Below are 23,695 nucleotides of genomic sequence, written 5' to 3'. Positions count from 1 at the left end.
CAAAAAATAATGGTCAACTTTGGCTCATGTCTAATGAAGTTTTTGCAGGTAATCTAACCGTGAGTGTTAAGAACAAATAAATTGACTTAGCATAAGACTCTCCAGTTCCATCCACGTTGCTACAAAAGGCCATATTTCATTCTTTCTCATTGCCACGTAGTATTCCATTGTGTATATAAACCACAATTTCTTTATCCATTCATCAGTTGATGGACATTTAGGAGCGCTATGCTAAGTGAAATAAGTCATACAGAGTAAGACAGATACCATATGTTTTCACTCTTATGTGGATCCTGAGAAACTTAACAGAAACCCACGGGGGAGGGGAAGGAAAGAAAAAGTTAGGGAGGGAGGGAGCCAAACCATAAGAGACTCTTTTTTTTTTTTTTAATTTTATTTTTTTTTATATTTTTAAAAAATTTTTTTTTCAACGTTTATTTATTTTTGGGACAGAGAGAGACAGAGCATGAACGGGGGAGGGGCAGAAAGAGAGGGAGACACAGAATCGGAAATAGGCTCCAGGCTCTGCGCCATCAGCCCAGAGCCTGACACGGGGCTCGAACTCACGGACCGCGAGATCGTGACCTGGCTGAAGTCAGACGCCTAACCGACTGCGCCACCCAGGCGCCCCCATAAGAGACTCTTGAAAACTGAAAACAATCTGAGGGTTGATGGGGGGTGGGAGGGAGGGGAGGGTGGGTGCTGGGCATGGAGGAGGGCACCTGTTGGGATGAGCACTGGGTGTTGTATGGAAACCAATTTGACAATAAATTTCATATTAAAAAAAAAGAACAAATAAACTGAGAAAGGTGTAAATAAAAAACAGGTTTGTAAATAAACTTTTTAAATAGTTTGCACAAACCATTTTGGTGACCTGAAATCCTAAACTTTTGATAAGTTAGGTTAAGTAAGGTGTTCAGTTAAATTCATTAAATATATATATCATTTCCAGGGTGCCTGGGTGGCTCAGTCAGTTGGGGATCCCACTCGATTTCAGCCCAGGTCATGATCTCATGGTTTGCGAGTTCAAGCCCTGCATCAGGCTCCACGCTGATGGTGCAGAGTCGGCTTGTGATTCTCTCTCTCCCCCTCTCTCTCTGCCCCTTCAGTGCCCTTTCTCTCTCTGTCAAAATAAATAATCAAACTTAAAAAAAAATCTACATCATTTCCAAATAAGATAAAATAATAAAACATTCATTACTGAGCAGAGGTTTACCTGCCTTTGTCTTCTAATTACAGAGAAACTGGAGATAAATTTGGGCCTGTTAATGAATATTTTCATGCTTTATTGAAAGATTGTACTATAAAGAAGCACGTTTATAGAAATTATGAAACGTATTGATGAATTTGCCAATCTAAAGAATGCTGCTGTAACAAACAGTTCACATTTGCTTACTACTTTGTTTTCACTAGGAATAAAGGTTTCTAAGGGTTAAGAATTCCAATTGACATATGTGGTTAGGGGTGCATTGGTGCCTCAGTTGGTTAAGACTCCGACTCTTGATTCCTGCTCAGGTCATGACCTCACAGTCCTGAGATCCAGCACTGTGTTGGGCTCCATGCTGAACGTAGAGCCTGCTTAAGGTTCCCTCCCTCCCTCTCCCTCGGTCTCTCTTCCCCTTGCACGCGCAAGTGCACTCTCTCACAAAAAATAAAAATAAACAGGGGCACCTGGGTGGCTTAGTCAGTTCAGCGTCCAGCTCTTGATTTCAGCTCAGGTCATGATCTCACAGTTCATGAGTTCGAGCCCCACATCAGCCTCTGAGCTGACAGTGCGGGGCCTGCTTGGGATTCTCTCTCTCTTTCTCTGCCCCTCCCCTGCTCTCTCTCTCTCTCTCTCTCTCTCTCTCTCAAAAAAAAGCACATATGAATAAAAAAGAAGGGGGAAACTGGGTGGCTCAGTCAGTTAAGTGTCCAACTCTTGACATTGGTTCAGGTCATGAGCTAGTAGTGGTTTGTGAGTTCGAGCCCTGCGTCGGGCTCTGCGCTAACAGTGTGGAGCCTGCTTGAGATTCTCTCTCTCTCCCCCTCTCTCTCTCTCTGCCCCTCTCCTGCTCGTGCGCCCGTGTGCTTGCTCTCTCTCTCTCTCAAAATAAACTTTAAAAAATAAGCAAATAAAAAGATTTTATTCTTCCAGGTTTAAGGAAATTTTTCTCTTAAGAAAACTATGACTTAACAATTTGATAAATTAGATTTTTGTAGGAAGAATTGAAACATTTATCCTTTTCTCCTTAATCTCTCCAGAACTCGGCAACTCTTGGTGAGCATTCTCATTTTTTTTGTGGCAATATAGTTATTTGCATCAACTAAATAAGAAATCTGTTCTCCTTGCAACATTACACAATTGGAAACATCAGTTCTGTTACCAATGCTTTGACTGGAATGTCCTATTTCAGAGGGGTGTACAAGGACTCACATATAACTAGTAACTTTAGGGAACTAAGATAGACTTTATGGACCAATAATAAAGCCCCTTGGAAAAACAGCCTGATATCCTCCTTACAGGGTTTCCCTGTAGCCTTACCAGGTGAATAAAGAGCGTCACTTCCTGGCAGGTGCAGGAATCTCAGGAGTTTTGGAGGACCTTAAGAAGAAAGGAATTACCAAATCTATCGGTACTGCAGGCATAGTCTGAAGATAAGTATTTGGCTTGGCTTCTTGGCCTCAAGAGGCATTTAAAAGTCCAATCTGCAGATTCCTTATGAAAAGTTCCAGCAAAGTGGGTTTAAAAGAGCCTATATCATCCACTGCTATTTTTGCTGTCTTTCTATAAATAATCAGGCCAGGTTTTGCAAACAAATTAATCTTAATTTGGCTGTCTTCGGAAAATGAGGGTGATTTTAGAAAGAAAAATTATGTTTTAGTAACACCCCTTTGTGAATATTAGTATCTAGTTCTGTTCATTGTCTTTGAGGTTTTGTTTTCTACTTGTAAACTAGGCTAGATCCTGCATTCTTCTAGTTTCCGTCAATGTCTGGCTACAACTCTTCAAGCTAACATTTCCAATTTTCCCCATCCTGTTGTCATGGAATCATTTGAGAACTAAAATTGTCCTTTTTCCCGAAGCCCTGAAAATTGAGTATTAACAACTTGCTATAAACTTCAGAAAATCACCACGATAGCTCGTATACAGACCATCTCCGTGCCTGTTGCTCTGTGGGCCACTCAAAAGATCACCAGAGACATTGGAAGTACAAACCAGGAAAGTCTACCAGAATGCTACTGCCTGCTTTCACTCTATCTAAAGATGCTTCGTCCATAACATCTAGAAATGTTCTCAACTCAGAACCCAGAAACTGGCTTATAACTTGCTCCAATCATTAACCACACTTTTCTGTTGTTTCCATAGAAATGCCTCTCATTTCATACATTATTACTTGAACCATAAGGCCTAACTGAGAATACATGCATCACTACCTCCCTGAAATGACTAACCGAAATGATCCGCTGTCAGGACTAAGAAAATGATTTACGGAAATGGAAGCACCTACCAGTGGAACCTTTTAATGTGTGAAACATCCAGGGAAGTTTCAGAGAAGGGGACTGCAGGGACCAAGGGCAGGCCATCCTAAGATGTACCACTTTGGTACAAAGATTATTACAAACTGAAAACAATCAAGGCCCAAAAGACTGAGGAAGAAATTTTGACCTACCCCCTAACTGTCCAAAGAATTCAGAAAGAGGCCCTCCTCCAGAAAAAGAATTATCATCATCGAAAACTACACTGTAGTATGAACTAGGTACGGTAGACAGGGAGGAACCTAGCAATGACTGTTTGATCCAAGTCCTCTCTATGCCCCATTTTCAAGGTTTCCTGATATTTATAGCTGAAGGTCACCTTGCAACCATAACAGGAACCAATTAGGATAGTGCAACCAAATAGGATGGTGCAAGAACAACAATGGTTATTGATAGACTGACACCAGCACAAAACAGTTGGTCGGAAGCGCAGGTGACAACCTAGACTTGTGTCGGAAGACGGGGGGGGGGGGGCTGTCTTGAGAGGTGGAACCCTTAACCTGTGAGATATGATGCTATCTCTGCGTAGATAGTGTCTGAATTGATCTGAATTACAGAGCACTCAACTGGTGTCTGAGAATCGGCGGTGTGGGCACCCCCCGCCCCGTATCAGAATTAATTCAAGAATCTTTTACCTTTTCACCTGAATATGTCTTATCTTTCCAACTAGATGGCAAGTATATGATGATAGAAATATTGTTCTATTCAGCTTTGCTTGGTGTTAGAAGTCACGGATTTGGCTCCTGATCAATCAAAAATCAATTTGCCAGGGGTGTCCGGGTGACTCAGTTGGTCGAGCATCCGACTTCCGCTCAGGTCATGATCTTGTGGTTCACGGGTTCAAGCCTCACATCAGGCTGGCCGCTGTCAGCACAGTGCCCGCTTTGGATGCTCTGTCCCCCTCTCTCTCTCTCTGCCCCTCCCCCACTCACACTCTGTCTCAAAAGTAAATAAACATTAAAAAAAAATCAATTTGCCAAAAGCAAGCCACTTCATTGACCAAGTCAACAGGTGGTTAAAGGGTACAAATTTCCAGTTATAAGATCAGTAAATTCTGGGAACTCAATACACAGCATGGTGACTACAGTTAACAATATGTTATTATACACCTAAAAGCTCATAATAAAATTGATCTTAAAATGTCCTCACCACAAAAAAAGAGGGAGGAGGTGAAATCAAGATGGAGAAGTAGGAGGATCCTAAGCTCAACCTCCTTCCACCAACACGCAAAGACTACAATTACATACAGTGTAACTCTCTCTGGGAACAAGCTCAAGGCTAGCAGAGAAAATTTTTCAAGCCTAGCAGAGAAAATTTTCCACAGCTAAAGATATAAAGAAAAAGCCACAGCAAAAAGGGTAGAAGGAACAGAGAATGCGGTCAGATTAGGACACATACCCTAGTTCAGAAAACCTCAAAGAGGGATGTCACAGATGCACAGGTCCTCCATAGGGACTGAGGTAGTCAAGCTCCTTATCAGGCACCTGCCCCTTGCCCAGAGACCCTGCACCAGGAGGACAAGCCCCCATGATGTCTGCCTTTGAAAGACAGGGAAGCCTAAGAGGCTTAAATGCGGGAGCTTTGAAAATCACCAGGGTTTACCTCTGGGAGAGCCAGAGGGCTATAGAAAAGGAAACCTCTGCTCTTAGAAGTCTGGCACACTATCGATCACTCGGCCCAAAATAAAGCACACAGGCTATAGTTTGAAAAGCTCATATGACACACATGCAGGAGATGTGACTAATTTGGGGGGATGTGCTGAAAGGGAAGGGATCCGTAGGAACTGTCTAAAGAAATGCAAGCCCTAGAAGGATACCATTTTTCTTGCCCTCCTTCTGCCTAGCCCTCCCGTGCCAGTGGGCACCAGATCTGACAGCTTCCATCCACCTTGCTAGCACCGCTCCCCCCACCGCAACGTCCCCCCGATATGAAAAATACACTCAGCAGAATCAACAGCAGACTAGAGGGGGCAGAAAAATGGATCAGTGATCTGGAACACAGGGCGGTGGTGTTCATCCAAGTTGAACGGCAAAAAGAAAAAATAATTTTAAAAAATGAGGACAGGCTAAAGGGCCATTGGACCACCACCAAGTGTAATAACCTTCACGTTATCTGGGTCCCCGAAGGTGAAAAGAGAAGGAAAAGGGCAGAAAGTTTATCTGAAGAAATAATAAGCGAACACTTCTTTAACCTAGGGGAGGGAAAAGAGCCCACACTGCGCTCGCTGCTGTCGGCCTGTCAGCGCAGAGCCCACTTCGGACCCTCTGTCCCCCTCTCTCTGCCCCTCCTCCGCTTGGGTTCTCCCAAAAGTAAATACACATTTAAAAAATTGTTTTTAAAGAATTACTTTCAATGTAAATGAACTGAACTGTCCAATCAAAAGACAGAGCGTGACTAAACAGACAGAAAAACAAGATCTATCTATATGCTGCTTACAGATAGATGCAGGTAGGACAGAAAACCCTAAGCAAGATGAAGCAAAAGGGGTCCACCCCAAGACACAAGTAATTAAAAGGCCAAAAATTTAAGATAAGCAGAGAATGTTCAAAGCAGCAAGAGAAAGCAAACAGTTATATACCAGGGAGCCTGTGTAAAACTATCAGCTGTTTTTCAACAGAAAATTTACAGGCCAGAAAAGAGTGGCAGGATATATTCAGAGTGCTGAAAGGAAAAAATCTGGACCAACAATACTCTCCCCAGCAAGGTTATCACTCACAAGTGAAGGAAAGAAAAAACAGTCTTCCAGACAAACAAACATTAAAGGAGTTCACCACCTTTATACAAAAAATGTTAAAGGGACTTCTTTAAGTGGAAAAGAAAGAAAAAGCCATAACTGGAAGTCAGAAAAATAGGAAAGTAAGGATCTCACTGATAAAAGAAAACATAGTAAAGATAGTGGATCTACCTGAATTAAAATGCAATGCTTTTAGAATGTGTTCAGTTAAGCAACCATCAACTTAAAAGACTGCTATGTGTACACATGGTAGGTTATATATGAAACTCATGGCAGCCACGAACCAAAAACCTGTAACAGAGACCAAAAAATTAAAAAAAAAAAAAAGGAATCAAAACATAACACTAAATGAAGTCCAGAAACTACCAGCAAAGAGAACAAGATAATAAGAAAGGAACAGAAAACTACAAAAACAAAACCACACACAAAAAGAAGAAAACGATAAGAAAATGGCAAGAAGTACATACCTATCAATAATTACTTATTTTTTTATTTTTATAAATTATTTATTTATCTTAGATGGGGGGAGAGGGGCAGAGGGGCAGAGGGAGAGAGAGAGAGAGCGAGCGCATCTTAAGCGGGCTCCGTAGTCAGCGTGGAGCCCGATGTAGGGCTCAATCCCACGACCCTGGGATCATGACCTGAACAGAAATCAAGAGTCAGACACTTAACTGAGCCCCCCAGCCACCCCAATAATGACTTTCCATGTAAGGGCACCTGGGTGACTCAGTCGGTTGAGCATCTGCCATCAGCTCCCATCATGATCTCACAGTTCGTGAGTTCAAGCCCCACATCGGACTCGCTGCTGTCGGCCTGTCAGCGCAGAGCCCACTTCGGATCCTCTGTCCCCCTCTGTCTGCCCCTCCTCCGCTTGTGCTCTCCCAAAAGTAAATACATATTTAAAAAAATGTTTTTTGAAGAATTACTTTCAATGTAAGTGAACTAAATTGTCCAATCAAAAGACAGAGTGTGACTAAATAGACAGAAAAACAAGATCTATCTATACGCTGCTTACAAGACAGTCACTTCAGACCCAAAGACACATACAGACTGAAAGAAAAGGAACAGAAAAAGATATTCCATACAAATGAAAACAAAAGGAAAGCTGGGGTGGCAATACTTACATTAACACAAAAATAGACTCGAAAACAAAGACTGTAATAAGCAACAACAGAAAGGCATTAAGTAAAGATAAAGGGATAAATCTAACATGAGGATACAACATTTGTAAATACCTACATGCCCAACATAAGAGCACTAAATATATACAGCACATAGTACCATACGTAAAGGGAGAAATTCATAACAATGCAATAATAGTAGAGAGCTTTAATTCCACCTGCATGAATAGATAGATCATCCAGACAGAAAATCAATATGGAATCAGCAGTCTTACACAACACATTCACTTAGATAAACTTAACATATATGTACAGAACATACCATCCCCACACAGCAAAATCTCACATTCTTTTCAAGTATACACGGAACATTCTCCAGGATAGATCACATGTTAGGACACCAAGCAAGTCTCAATGAATTTAAGAAGACCGAAATTGTATCAAGCATGATTTCTGACCAAAACGGTATGAAACTAGAAATCAATTACAAGAAAACGAAAAAACACACTCAGAGGCTAAACTTCAGGCTTCTAAACAAACAATGGGTCACTGAATAACTCAAAAAAAATAAATAAATAAAAAAAATACCTGGAGGCAAACGAAAAAAGAAATACAATATTCCAAAAATCTACAGAAAGCAACAAAAAAAGTTCTCAGAGGAAAGCTTATAGCTATACAAGCCCATCTCAAGAGACAAACAAAAAATCTCAAACAATCTAAGCTTACACCTAAAGAAACTAGAAAGAGAAGAGCAAAAATACCTAAAAGTTAGTAAGAGGAAGGAAATAATAAAAATCAGAGCAGAAATAAATGAAATAGTGAATAAAAAAATAATTAAAAAGATTCAAGAAACGAAGACCTGGTGCTTTAAAAAGACAAATAAAACTAATAAACCTTTAGCCAGACTCATCAAGCAAGGAAAAAAAAGAGGACTCAAATAAATTCATAAATGAAAGAGAAAGTTATAACTGACATTACAGCAATACAAAGGGTGTAAGAGACAATTATGAAAAATGACATGTGATAAATTTCTAGAAACACAACGTTCCAAGATGGAATGGGAAGTAGAGAATCTAAACAGAACAATTACAAGTAATAAAATCAGTAATTTGAATCAGTAATCAAAAACTCCCCACAAAGTTCAGGACCAGATGGTTTCACAGGCAAATTCTACAAAACATTTAAAGAAGAGTTAATACCCATCCTTCCCAAACCATTCCCAAAAACTAAAGAGAAAGAACACCTCCAAATTCATTCCACAGAGGAGTTATTACCTGATACCAAAACCAAAGACATTACCAAAAACACAATTAGAGGCAAACACCCCTTGTTAATAACATAGATGCAAAATTATTCCACAAAATATTAGGAAGTTGAATTAAAAGGACCTTATACCACAATCACATGGGATTTATTCCAGGGATGCAAAGATAACTCATATTCATATAAATCAATGTGATTCACGTTCATAAAATGAAAGATAAAAATCATACTATCATTTCAGCAGATGCAGAAAAAACATTTGTCAAAATTCAACATCCATTTATGATAATAATGCTTTTTGTTTGCTTTTGTTTTTCTGTGGGAAATTTATTACTAATATAAGCTCTTTACATTTGTAAAATGTTTCATTTATTTATTTTGAGAGAGAGAGAGAAAGAGAGACAGAGCGAGCAAGCAAGCAGGGGAGGAGCAGAGAGAGAGAGAGAATCCCAAGCCAGCACAACACAGGGCTTGAACCCACAAACTGTGAGATCTTGACCTGAGCCGAAATCAGCAGTCGGCCGCTTAACAGACTGAGCCACCCATCTGATCTCTTTACTTTTAATGTTTATTTATTTTTGAGAGAGAGAGATAGAGAGCGAGAGGGGGAGGGGCAGAGACAGAGGAGACACACAGAATCTGAAGCAGGCTTCAGGCTCCACGCTGGCAGCACAGAGCCCGATGCAGGACTCGAACCCAAGAACCACGAGGTCATAACCTGAGCTGAAGTTGGACACTTAACCGACTGAGCCACCTAGGCACCCCTGATTCTTTACTTTTAAAACATTCACTCAAATTTTCTGGTTCTCCTTTAAACAGGATCAGTAGTTTGTGTCTTTTTATGAATTTGTTCATTTTATCTATGTTACCTAATTTGTTGGCATACCATTATTCATAGTATTCCCTCACTCTATTTCTGTAACATCTGTGGTGATGTCCCTCTTTTATTTTCAATTTTGGTGATTTGCATCTTTTCTTTTTTTGTCTTTACTGCTGATATGACAAAAAGCCTTAACAAAATGGTTATAAAGGTAGCATAAATCAATGTAATAAAGGCCATAGGTAACAAACTCACAGGTAACATAATACTCAATGGCAAACTCAAAGCTTTTCTTCTAAGACCAGGAACAAAACAAGGATGCTAGCTCTCACCACTTTTCTTCAACATATTACCACAAGTTCAAACCACACCATAGGACAAAAAAAAAAAAAAAAAGAAAAAGAAATAGAAGGCAACCAAATTAGTAAGGAAGAAGTAAAACTGTCACTATTTGCAAATGACATGATGATATATATAGAAAATACTAAAGACCCCACAAAAAAACTATTAAAACTAACTTTTAAAATTCAGTAAGGTTGCAGGATACAAAATCAATATAAAGAAATCTGTTCCAGGGGTACCTGGGCAGCTCAGTCAGTTGAGTGTCCGACTCTTTTTTTTTTTTATTTTTTTAATGTTTATTTATTTTTGAGAGAGAGAGTGAGACAGTGTGAGCAGGGGAGGGCCAGAGAGAGGGAGACACAGAATCTGAAGCAGGCCCCAGGCTCTGAGCTGTCAGCACAGAGCCCGACGCAGGGCTCGAACCACGAACCGTGAGAACATGACCTGAGCTGAAGTCGGACGCTTAACTGACCGAGCCACCCAGTCGCCCGAGTGTCCGACTCTTGATTTCATCTCAGGTCACAATCCCAGGGTCATGGGATCGGGCCTCGCATAGGGCTCCACCTGCTTAAGAGTCTCTCTCTCCCTCTGCCCCTCTTCCATGCTCATGCGTTTTCTCTCTAAACTAAAAACATAGAAAACAAATTTTAAAAAATAAAAAGAGAAATCTGTTCCAGGGGTGCCTGGCTGGCTCAGTTGGTAGAGCATGTGACTCTTGATATCAGGGTTATGAATTCAAGCACCACATTGGGCGTAGAGCTTACTTTAAAAATTAATTAAAGAAAAAAGAAATCAGTTCCATTTCTAGACGGTAATAATGAAATAGCAGAAAGAGAAATTAAGAAAATAATCTCATTTACAATTATATCAAAAAGAATAAAATACCTAAGAATGAATGCAACCAAGGAGGCTAAAGATATGTAATCTGAAAACTATTAAGATACTGATGAAAGAAATTGAATACAAATGAAGAGAAAGATAAATCACACTCATGGATGGAAGAATTAATATTGTTAAAATGTTTATACTACCCAAAGCAATCTACCGATTCAATTCAATCCCTACCAAAATACAAACGTCATTTTTCACAGAATTAGAAGAAAATTTTCCTAAAATTTGTATAGAACCACAGAAGACCCCGAATAGCCACAGCACTCTTGAAAAAGAAGAACAAAGCTAGAAGTGACATACTCCCAGATTTCAAGCTATACCACGGAACTACAGTAATCAAAACAGTGCGGTACGGGCACAAAAAAAAAAAAGCAGACACAGAGCTCAATGGAACAGAATAGGTAGCTCAGAAATAAACCCACATTTATAACACCAACTAATCTATGCAAAGGAAGTGATAATATAAAATAAGGAAAAGGCAGTGTGTCCTCAATAAATGATGCTGGGAAAACGAGGCATCTATATGCAAAAATGAAACTGGGCCACTTTCTAACATCAGGTCATGATCTCATGGTTTGTTCTCTGACAGGACGGAGCCTGCTTGGGATTCTCTCTCTCCCTCTCTCTCTCTCTCTGCCTCTCCCCCGCTCACACACACACTCTCTCTCTCAAAATAAATAAATAAACATTAAAAAAAACATTTGCCAAAAAAACTACCAAAACTGAAAGAGGAAGAAAGAGAAAATATGAACAGGCCGATAACCAGCAAAGAAACTGAATCACATCAAAAAAACTCCCAACAAAAAAAAATTCCAGTACCAGACAGCTTCACGTACGAATTCTACCAAACATTTAAAGAGTTAATACCTATTCTTCTCGAGCTATTCCAAAAATTAGAAAAGGAAAGAAAACTTCCAAATTAACTCTATGAGGTCAACATTACCCTGATACCAAAACCAGGTAAAAACACCACAAAAAAGAGAACTAGAAGCCAGTATCTCTGATAAACATAGATGCAAAAATCCTCAACAAGATACCACTAAACAGAATCCCAGAGTACCTTAAAAATCATTCACTATGATCAATTAGGATTCATTCCTGCGTTGCAAGGTTGGTTAAATACATGTAAATCAGTCGTGATACATCACATCGGTAACAGAAAGGATAGGAACCATACGGTCATTTCAACATACACAGAAAAAGCACTGGACAAAGTACATCCATTGATGATAAAAACCCTCAACAAAGTAGGTTTAGAGGCAACATACCTCGACATAATAAAGGCCACAGATGAAAAACTCACAGCCAACATCCTCCTTAATAAGAAAAACTGAGAGCTTTCCCCCTAAGGTCAGGAACTAGACCAGCATATCAACTCCCACCACTTTTATTCAACATAGTACTGAAGTCCTAGTGACAACAAACAGACAAAACAAGGAGATCAAAGGCATTCAAATCAGTAAGAAGAAGTAAAACTTTCACTATCTACAGATTATATAGAGAAGACCTGAAAGACTCCACCAAACAAACTGCTCAAGGGGCACCTGGGTGGCTCAGTCGGTTAAGAGTCCGACTTCGGCTCAGGTCATGATCTTGCAGTTCACGAGTTGGAGCCCAGTGTCGGGCTCTGTGCTGACAGCTGAGAGCATGCAGCCTGTTTCGGACTCTGCGTCTCCCTCTCTCTCTGCCCCTGCCCCGCTCATTCTCTGTCTCTGTCTCTCAAAAATAAATAAAACATTTGTAAAAATTTTAAAAAATGCTAGAAATGTACAGAAATCTGTTACATTTCTATACACCAATAATAAATCAGAAGAAAGAGAAGTTAAGAAAACAATCCCATTTACAACTGCACCAAAAATAATAAGACACCCAGGAATAAACCTAACCAAAGAGGTGAAAGAATTGTACTCCAAAAACTATAAAACACTGACAAAAGAAATTGAAGATGACACAAAAAATGAAAAGATATTCCGTGCTCATGGATTAGAAGAACAAATACTGTTAAAGTATCTATATTAGGGGGCACCTGGCTGGTACAGTCAGTAGAGCACGTGACTCTTAATCTTGGGGTTGTGAGATGAAGCCCTACATTAGGCGTAGAGCCTACTTAATAAAAAAAAGTCTTTAATACCCAAAGCAATCCACATACTTAATGCAATGTCTATCAAAATACCAACAGCATTATTCACAGAACTAGAACAAATAATCCTAAAATCTGTATAGAACCACAAAAGACCCAGAATAGCCAAAGCAATCTTGAGAAAGAAAAGCAAAGGGATGCCTGATTGGCTTAGTCAGTAGAGCATGCAACTCTTGATCTCAGGGTTGTAAGTTCAAGCCCCATGGTAGGTATTACAATTACTTAAAAATAAATAAAATCTTTAGGAAAAAAAAAGAAAGAAAGAAAAGAAAAATAAAAAGCAAAGGCAGATGCATCACAATTCCAGACTTTGAATTATATTACAAAGCTGCAGAAATCAAAACAGTAAGGTAGTGGCACAAAAACAGGTACATATATCAGTGGAATAGAATAGAAAACCCAGAAATAAACCCACACTCTTACGGTCAATTAATCTAAGACAAAGTAGGCAAGAATATACAATGAGAAAAAGACAGTCTCTTCACCTAATGGCATTGGGAAAACTGAAAACCAACATCCAAAACAATGAAACTGGACCACTTTATTACACCATACACAAAAATAAATTTGAAATGGATTAAAGACCAGGGCTCCTGGGTGGCTCAGTCGGTTGGGCGTCCGACTTCAGCTCAGGTCATGATCTCACAGTCCGTGAGTTAGAGCCCCACGTCGGGCTCTGTGCTGACAGCTCAGAGCCTGGAGCCTGCTTCCGATTCTGTGCCTCCCTCTCTCTCTGCCCCTCCCCTGCTCATGCTCTGTCTCTGTCTCAAAAATAAATAAAAACATTTTAAAAAATTTGAAATGGATTAAAGACCTAAAACCATAAAAATCCTGTAAGAGCAGGCAGTAACTTATCTGACATTGGCCATAGCACCTTTTTTTCTAGGTAGGTCTACTGAGGCAAGGGAAACAAAAGTAAAACTAAACTATTGTGACTGCGTCAAAAGAAGATAATCAACAAAACTCTTGATTTTGGCTCTGGTCATGATCTCACGGTTTGTCAGTTTGGGCCCCACATCAGGCTCTCTGCTGGCAATGCAGAGTCTGCTTGGGATTCTCTCGCCCTCCCTGTCTGTCTTCCTGTCCCCCACTTGCATTGTCTCTCTCTTGCAAAATAAATAGATAAAATTAAAAAAAAAAAGAACCAATCAGGCCTGAAGAATGCAATAACTGAACTGAAAAATATACTAGAGAGGAAATAAGCAGCAAGTTAGAGGATGCAGAAGAATGCATCAGCAAGCTGGAAGACTGGGTAATAGAAAGCAACCACACTGAGCAGCAAAAAGAAAACAGGATTTTTAAAACTGAGGATAGGTTAAGGAACCTTTGTGACAACATCAAGCATAGTAACATTTGCATAATGGGCCTCCTGGAAGGAGAAGAGAGGGAAGGGAGGCAGAAAACTAACTGGAAGAAATAATAGCTGAAAAACTTCTTAATCTGGGGAAGAAAACAGACATCAAGGTTCAGAAAGCACAGATAGCCCCAAACACGATGAACACAAGGTAGTCCACGCCAAGACATGCAATTAGTAAAATGTCAAAATTAAAGAGAGAATCTTAAAGCAGCAAGAGAAAAGCAGTTACATGCAAGGGAAACCCATTGAGGCTATCAGCTGACTTTTCAGCAGTAACTGTGCACGCCAAAAGACAGTGACAAGATATATTCCATGTGCTTAAAGGAAGAAAAAAATCTACAACCGAAAATACTCTACTGGCAAGGTAGAGCATTCAGAATTGAAGGAGAGACAAAGAGTTTCATAGACAAACGAAGCTTAAAACAGCTCATCACTGGGCGCCTGGGTGGCTCAGTCGGTTAAGCGTCCGACTTCGGCTCAGGTCACGATCTCGCGGTCCGTGAGTTCGAGCCCCGCGTCGGGCTCTGGGCTGATGGCTCAGGGCCTGGAGCCTGCTTCCGATTCTGTGTCTCCCTCTCTCTCTGCCCCTCCCCCCTTCATGCTCTGTCTCTCTCTGTCTCAAAAATAAATAAAATGTTAAAAAAAAATAAAAAAAAAAAACAGCTCATCACTACTAAAACAACTATTCAAGAAATGTTAAATGGACATATTTAAGCGTAAAACACAAAAGACCATAACTAGAAGAAAATTATGAAAGGAAAAATTTGACTGGTGAAAGCAAACATATAGTAGAGATAGGAGGTCCATCATTTATTTAGAAAGCATGAAGGATAAAAAATAAAAGTCATAAAATCAATTATATCTGAACAATTAGTCAAGGAATACACAAAATAAAACCACAGAAAATATGACATCCTTCATATAAAACTTGGAAGGGGGGTACAAATGTTGTGCTTTCAGAATGTGTTCAAATTTAAGTGACCATCAACTTAATACAGATTGCTACATGCATAGAAAGTTATGAATGAACATCACGATAACCACAAACCAAAAACCTAGAATAGGCACACAATACCTAAAGACAAAGGAATCCAAGCATTAACACTAAAGAAATTCATCAAACATCAAGGGAGCAGAGCAAGAACAGAAAGAAAAGGCAACTACAGAAACAACCAGAAAACAATGAACAAAAGAGCAATAAGTAAATGAAGTAAATGCGCCAATGGAAAGACTTGCGGGGGGAAAAAACCAGAGTGACTGAATTGATTAAAAAAAAAAAATCCATCTATATGGTGCCTACAAGAGACTCACTTCAGACCCAAAAAGAGACTGAAAGAGAAGGGATGGAAAAAGATATTCTATGCAAATGGAAGCAAAAAACAAACAAAACAAAAACCTGGGTAGCAATGGTAGCAATGATTATATCAGAAGACTTAGATGTTTAAGACTGTAGCTCAACATCACTAAGTATCAGGGAAATGCAAATCAAAACCACAATGAGATCTATCACCTCAAACCTGTCAGGATTGCTAAAATCAAAAACGCAAGAAACAACAGATGTTGGCGAGGATGTGGAGAAAAAGGAACTCTTGTGCACTGTTTGTGGGAATGCAAACTGGTGCAGCCACTATGGAAAACAGTATGTGGGTGCCTCAAAAAATTAAAAATAAAATTATTGTATGATTCAGAAACTCCACTACTGGGTATTTACCCAAAGAATACAAAAACACTTATCTGAAAAGATATATGTACCCCTTTGTTTATTGCAGCATTATTTACAATAGTCGAGCTATGGAAGCAGCCCAAGTGAACACCAATGGATGAATGGATTAAAAAGAAGTGGTGTCCGTCCGGATGCCCGGCTGGCTCAGTCAGTAGAGCATGTGACTCTTGATCGCCAGCTCATGAGTTCAAGCCCCACACTGGGTGCAGAGATTACTTTAAAAACACATACATTATAGGGATGCCTGGGTGGCTCAGTCAGTTGCGTCCGACTTCAGCTCAGGCCACGATCTCACGGTTCAAGCCCTGCATCAGGCTCACTGCTATCAGCACAGAGCTGGCTTCTGATTCTCTGTCCCCTTTCTCTCTGCCCCTCCCCCGCTCATGCTCTCTCTGTTTCAAAACATAAACATTTAAGAAAAAAATGTATATATGAACATATATAAAGTAGTGTACATACACAATGGAATATTACTCAGGCATGAAAAACCATGAAATCTTGCCATTTGCAACAATATTAATGGATCTACAGAGTATAATGCTAAATGAAGTAAGTCAGTAAGAGAAAGACAAATACCACATGATTTAATTCACGTACGGAATTGGAGAAATAAAACAAAGAAAAAAAGACAAACCAAAAAACAGACTTTTACCTATAGAGAACAAACTGATAGTTACCAGAGGGGAGTTGGGTGGGGGAGATAGGTGAAACAGGTGAAGGGGATTAAAAGTACACGTACCGTGATGAGCAATGAGTAATGCATAGAACTGTTGGGTCACTATATTGTACACCTGAAACTACACCAGAATTTCAATCAAACAATCAATCAATCAATCAATCAAAGACTGTAGTAAGTGAGAAGGAAGGGCATTACATAACGATAAAGGCATAAATCCAACAGAAAGATATAACATTTGTAAATATCTGTATATCCAATATAGAAGCACCTAATTAAATAAGCAAATATTAACAGACATAAAGGGAGACATAGGCAGCAAACAATAATAAAAGACTTTAACATCCCACTTACATTGATGGATAGATCATCCAGACAAGAAAATTGATAATGAAACAGTGGCTTTTTTTTTTTGACATTTTTTTTTTGAGACAGAGAGAGACAGAGTGCGAGTGGGGGAGGGGCAGAGAGAGAGAGGGAGACACAGAATCCAAAGCAAGCTCCAGGCTCTGAGCTGTCAGCACAGAGCCCGACATGGGGCTTCAACTCATGAACACAAGATCACGACCTGAGCCAAAGTTGGGATGCTCAACCGACTGAGCCACCCAGGGGCCCCTGAAACTGTGGCTTTCAATGACACATTAAACGAGATGGACTTAACAGAGATATACAGAACATTCCATTCAAAACAGCTTGGGGCACCTGAGTGGCTCAGTGGGTTAAGCAGCTGACTCTCGATTTCGGCTCAGGTCATGATCTCATGGCTTATGGGTTCGAGCCCCACATTGGGCTCTGTGCTCACAATGCCAAGCCTGTTTCGGATCCTCTGTCTCCCTCTCTCTGCCCCTCCCTCCCTGTGTCCGCACGCAAGCACACTCAAGCTCTCTCAAAAATAAATAAATAAATGTTTAAAAAGAAAAAGGCAGAATTCACCTTCAAGTGCACATGGAACATTCTCCAGGACAGATCTTGTGGTAGGCCACAAAATAAGTCTCAATAAATTTTAGAAGACTGAAATCATAGCCAAAGCATCTTTTAAAGATGGATCGCAAAGTTATGAAACAAAACCTGTTACAAAAAAAGACGCAGAAAAACAAAACATGTGGAAACTAAACAACATGCTACTAAACAACCAATGGGTCAATGAAGAAATCAAAAAGGAAAGATAAAAAATACTTAGAGAGGGGCGCCTGGGTGGCTCAGTCGGTTGAGCGTCCAACTTTGGCTCAGGTCATGATCTCACAGTCTGTGAGTTTGAGCCCCACATCGGGATCTGGGCTGACAGCTCAGAGCCTGGAGCCTGTTCCAGATTCTGTGTCTCCATCTCTCTCTGAACCTCCCCCATTCATGCTCTCTCTCTCTGTCTCAAAAATCAATAAAGGTTAAAAAAATTTAAAAAAAAAAGAAAAGAAAAAGCTATATGTATAAAAAAAATACTTAGAGATAAATGAAACTGAAAACACAACAATTCAAAACCTATGGGACACAGCAGAGTAGTTCTAAGAAGGAAGATTATGCCAATATAGGTCTACCTCAAGAAACAAGAAAAATCTCAAAAAAGTCTAACCATATATCTAACAGAGCCAGTAAAAGAGAAAATGAAGCTCAAATTTAGCAGAATAAATGAAATAATAAAGAATGGAAATAAATGATCTAGAGGCCAAAAAGACAATATTAAAGATTAAGGAAATTAGGAAATGATGCTTTGAAAAGATAAAATTGATAAACCTTTCTCCAGTCTCATCAAGAAGAAAAAGACTCTTGATTTTGGCTCAGCTCATGATCTCATGGTTCTTGGGTTCGAGCCCCACATTGGGCTCTGTGCTGACAGTGCAGAGCCTGTTTGAGATTCTCTCTCTCTCTCTCTCTCTCTCTCTCTGCCCCTCCCCCCACATGTTCTTTCTCTCTTTCTCTAAATAAATAAACTTAAAAAAACGAAATGAAAGATGAAAACATAGGATCATCTCAATAGATGCAGAAAAAACATTGAATAAAATTCAGCATCCATTCATGAGGACCACTCCCAACAAAGCAGGTATAAAAGGAACATACTACCACACAATAAAGGCCATGTATGACAAACAACAGACGTTGTACTCAATATTAAAAAGCTGAAAGGTTTTCTTCTAAGATCAGGAAGGCAAGGATCCTTTTTATTTAATACAGTATTGTAAGTACTAGCACAGAAATCAGACAAAAAAAATACATAAATGGCATCCAAATTGGTAAGGAAGAAGCAAAGCAGTCACTATTTGCAGATGATGTGACCCTATACACTATAGAGTATACTATGTATAAAAAAACCCCAAAAAAACTACTAGAATTAATAAATAAATTCGATAAACATGCAGGACACAAAATCAATATACAGATATCTATTGTGTTTAGACACAATAATGACAAAATGTCAGAAAGAAAATTAAGAAAACAATCCCATTTCCAATTGCATCAGAAAAAATTACCTAGGAATAAATTTAACCAAGGAGTTGAAAGACCTATAATCTGAAAACCATAAAACACTGATTTAAAAAAAATTGAACACAACAGAAATAAACGGTAAGATATATTCCCTGCTCACTGATTAGAAAAATTAATATTGTTAAAGTGTCCATTACTACCCAAACCAATCTACAGATTCTGTGCAATGCCTATCAAAATACCAACAGTATTTGTCACAAAATTAGAACAAATGATCCTAAAATGTGTATGGAACTACAAAAGACCCCGATTAGTCAAAGCAATCCTGAGAAAGAACAAAGCTGGACATATCACAATCCCAGATTTCAAGTTATACTGCAAAGCTATTGTAATTAAAACAGTACATTTTCCAAAAACCACATACAAATGGTAAATACTTAGCATCACTAGTTCTCAAGAAATGCAAATCAAATTTTTTTTCAACGTTTATTTATTTTTGGGACAGAGAGAGACAGAGCGTGAACAGGGGAGGGGCAGAGAGAGAGGGAGACACAGAATCGGAAACAGGCTCCAGGCTCTGAGCCATCAGCCCAGAGCCCGACGCGGGGCTCGAACTCACGGACCGTGAGATCTTGACCTGGCTGAAGTCGGACGCTTAACCGACTGCGCCACCCAGGCGGCCCAAGAAATGCAAATCAAAACAACATGAGATATCACTTCACACCAGTCAAAATACCTAATATCAAAAAGTCAAGAAATAACTGCCGGTGAGGGTGTAGAGAAAAGGAAACCCTTGCGCACTGTTTGCGGAAATGTAAATTGGTGCATCCACTGTGAAAAACACTATGAAAGTTCCTCAAAGAACTAAAAATAGAAAATAGGTATGATCCAGGGGCGCCCGGGCAGCTCAGTCGGTTAAGGGTCTGACTCTTGATTTCGGCTCAGGTCACAATCTCACAGTCTGTGAGATAGAACCCCGCATCAGGCTCTGTGTTGACAGCATGGGGCCCGCTTGGGATTCTCTCTCTCCTCTCTCTGCCTCTCCCCCCTACTGGCGCATTCTCTCTCTCAAAATAAATAAATAAAGATTAAAAGAAAAAGAAAATACCACATAATCCAATAATTCCATTGCTGGTATATACAAAAGAATGTAAAACCACTCATTCAAGAAGATATATGGATTCCTATCTTTACTGCAGGATTATTTACAGAGGCAAGATACTGAAGCAACCTGTGTCCACTGATAGATGAATAAAGAAGATGTGAAATACACATTTTAATGGAATATCACTCAGCCATAAAAAAAAGAATGAAATTGGGGTCCCTGGGTGGCTCAGTGGGTTAAACATCTGAGTCTTGATTTGGGATCAGGTAATGATCTCATGGTTCAGGAGATCAAGCCCTGAGTCAGGCTACGCATGACAGCACAGAGTTTGCTTGGGATTCTCTCTCTCCCCCTCTCTCTGCCCCTCCCCTGCTCATGCCCCCCCCCAACTCTCTCTCTCTCTGAAAATAAATAAAAATTTTAAAAGAATGAATTCTTGCCACTCACAAAAATATGGGTGGACCTTATGGGTATTATGCTGCATAAGATAAGTCAGAGAAAGACAAATACCGTATGATTTCACCTATATGTGGATTCTAAAAAACAAATTCATAAACAAACCCAAAGATAAACCAGAAACAGACTTATAAACCCAGAGAAAAAACTGGTGGTTGCCAGAGGAAAGGGGGTAAGGGATGGAATAGGCAAAATAGGTGAAGGGAATTAAGAGGAAGAAACTACTGGGCGCCTGGTTAAGCGCGTAACTTCGGCCCAGGTCATGATCTGGCGGTTCGTGAGTCTGAGCCCCACAGTGAGCACTCTGCTGACAGCTGGGAGCCTGGAGCCTGCTTCAGATTCTGTGTCTCCCTCTCCCTCTGCCCCTCCCCAGCTCACATTCCGTCTCTCTCTCTCTCTCTCTCTCTCTCTCAAAAATAAACATTTAAAAATTAAAAAAAAAAAAGAGGAACTATCAGTTATAAAATAAATGTCACAGAGATGAAAGGTACAGCATAGAAAATATAGTCAATGATATTGTAATAATGTGTGGTGACAGATGATAACTACACTTATGTGATGAGCATTACATAATGCATTATGTACAGAATTCTCCAATCACCAAGTTGTATACCTGAAACTAATAACATTGTATGTCAACTACTTCAATAAGCAAAAGGAAAAAAAAATTTTAATGAAAAAAGAAATTGAAGATGAAACAAATAGAAAGATATACTATGATCAGAGATTGGAAGAATTAATATGATTAAAATGTCTATAATACACAAAGCAACCCACAGCTTTAATGCCAACACTATGAAAATACCATAGTGTGTTTTGTTAAGTTTTATTTTAATTCCAGTATAGTTAACATACAGTGTTAACGTTAGTTTCAGGTGTACAATATAATGATTCAACAATTACATACGCCACCCAGTGCTCAAGGAGACAAGTGCAGTCTTTAATCCCCGTCACCTCTTTCGCCCATCCCTCCACCCACCTCCCCTCTGGTAACCAACAGTTTGTTCTTTACAGTTAACGGTCCATTTTTTGGCTTGTTTCCCTCTCTCTCTTTTTTTCCTTTGCTCATTTGGTTTGCTTCTTAAATTCTGCATATGAGTATATATATATAGCATTATGCTCCCCAGCTCCATCCATGTCATTGGGAATGGATTCACAGAATCAGAACAAATGAACCTAAAATTTCTTGGAACCACGAAAGAATCAGACCAGCCAAAGCAATCTTAAGAACGAATCTGGAGGTATCCCAATCCCAGATTTCAAACTATACTACAGAGCGATAGTAATTAAAGCAAAGTGGCAAAAACACAGGCACATAGGTCAATACAACATAACAGCCCAGAAATAAACCCAAGCTTATATGGTCAATTAATCAATCACAAAGGAGACAAGAACATACAACGGGGAAAAAATAGTCTCTTCAATAAATGGTGCTGGGAAAATGAAAAGCTACATGCAAAAGAATAAAACTGGACCACTCTCTTGCACAATACACAAACATAAACTCAAAATAAATTAAAGCCCTAAATCTAAGATCTGAAACCATAAAACTCCTTTACAAAAACACAGTAAATTTACAGACGTCAGCCATAGCAGTATTTTTCTGGATATGTCTGTCTCCCCGGGCACCGGAAATAAAAGCAAAATAAATAAATGGGACTACATCAAACTAAAAAGCTTTTGCACAGCAGTGGAAATCATCAACAACAAAAAAGGCAACCTCCAGAATACAGAAAATATTTGCAAATTGTATATCTCATAAGGGGTTAATATTCAAAATTTATAATCAACGCATATAACCCAACACCAAAACAAAAATCCAATCAAAAAAGGGAAGAGTGCCTAAATAAACATTTTTCTTAAAAAAAAAAACATGACCAATGGATACATTAAAGGATGTTCAACATCACTAAATATCAGAGAAATGCAGTCAAAACCACAATATCGCCTACCACCAGTCAGAATGCCCAGTGTCGCAAGCAGAAAAAACAAGTGATACATGGGTATGTGTAGGGAAGGGAAGCCTTGTGCACTGTTGGTGAGAATGTAAATTGATGCAGCCTCTATGGGAAACAGTGTGGAGGTTCCTCAAACACTAAAAATGCAATACAGTAATTCTACTTCTGGGCATTTACCCAAAAGAAAACAAAAACACTAATATGAAAAAATATATTCACTATTATGTTTATTGCACTATTATTTACAATAGAGAAGACAAGGAATCAATTTAAGTATCCCTCTATGGATGAATGGATAAAGAAAAGGTTGAATGTATACACAATGGAATATTTACTGAGCCATACTGAAGAACGAAACCTTACCAATTAGTGGCAACATGGATGGACGCAGAAGGTATTATGCTAAGTGAAATGTCACACAGAGAAACACAAATACCAGATGATTTCACTTTTAAGTGAAATCTTTAAAAAAAAATTCCATGTACAAAACAAAGAGAATCAAAAATGTAGAGAACGAACGAAGTTGCTAGAAGGGAGGGGATGGGGGGGATGGGCAAAATAGGTGAAGGGGAATAAGAGGTACAAACTTCCAGTTAAAAAATTAAGTACGACTCCAGATGAAAAGTATAGATTATGAAATATACTTAATAATATGGCACTAATTTCGTATAGTGACAGATGGTTAACTACATGGCTAGCATTTCCAAATGCGTATTATTGTCGAATCACTACGCTGTGAATGTGAAATCAATATTTTTTAGATCCAGTACACTTCAATTAAAATTTTTTGAAATAAAAAACAAAAAATATACACTCAAAATTAAAATAAAATAATAAATTAAAGTAAAATAGAATATAAAATGCACTGCGAAATACAATACACAATGCACAAAATGACTACAATATATAACAAAGGCAAAGACGTTAAAATAGAAAGCTGTAAAATAGAATACTAATTAATGCAATTTTAAAAATACCCAGTTTCCCTCCAGCGTCTGGCACTACTAAAATGCACAAATAAAAGAAATAGCGCGATTATCAACCAAGATACATACCAGAAGTGGTTTCAAAAATTGCTATTTACACGCAAGGATCCTGGGGTCAGAAACGACGATGGTGCCCAGACTGCTCCTGCAAACACACCTGCCCCGGGAGATGTAGGATGGGCTTGC

At 39.2% G+C, this 23,695-nt stretch overlaps 1 long non-coding RNA gene across 2 annotated transcripts in view; it reads right to left on the bottom strand.

The window, feature by feature from the left end:
• Window positions 1-23,689, bottom strand: part of LOC121025456 (uncharacterized) — a 68,893-nt gene extending 45,204 nt beyond the window's left edge. For both annotated transcript variants that reach the window (XR_005788048.1, XR_005788049.1), the window contains exon 1: window positions 23,579-23,689. This is a non-coding gene — a long non-coding RNA (uncharacterized LOC121025456). The remainder of the gene's footprint in view (window positions 1-23,578) is intronic.
• Window positions 23,690-23,695: the final 6 nt, after the last annotated feature.

This window comes from Herpailurus yagouaroundi, unplaced genomic scaffold, assembly GCF_014898765.1.
Source record: "Herpailurus yagouaroundi ecotype Mexico unplaced genomic scaffold, PumYag 67641, whole genome shotgun sequence".
Taxonomy (NCBI): domain Eukaryota; kingdom Metazoa; phylum Chordata; class Mammalia; order Carnivora; family Felidae; genus Herpailurus; species Herpailurus yagouaroundi.
Note: the sequence above shows the minus strand (reverse complement) of the source record. Positions and strands in the feature narration are given on the sequence as shown.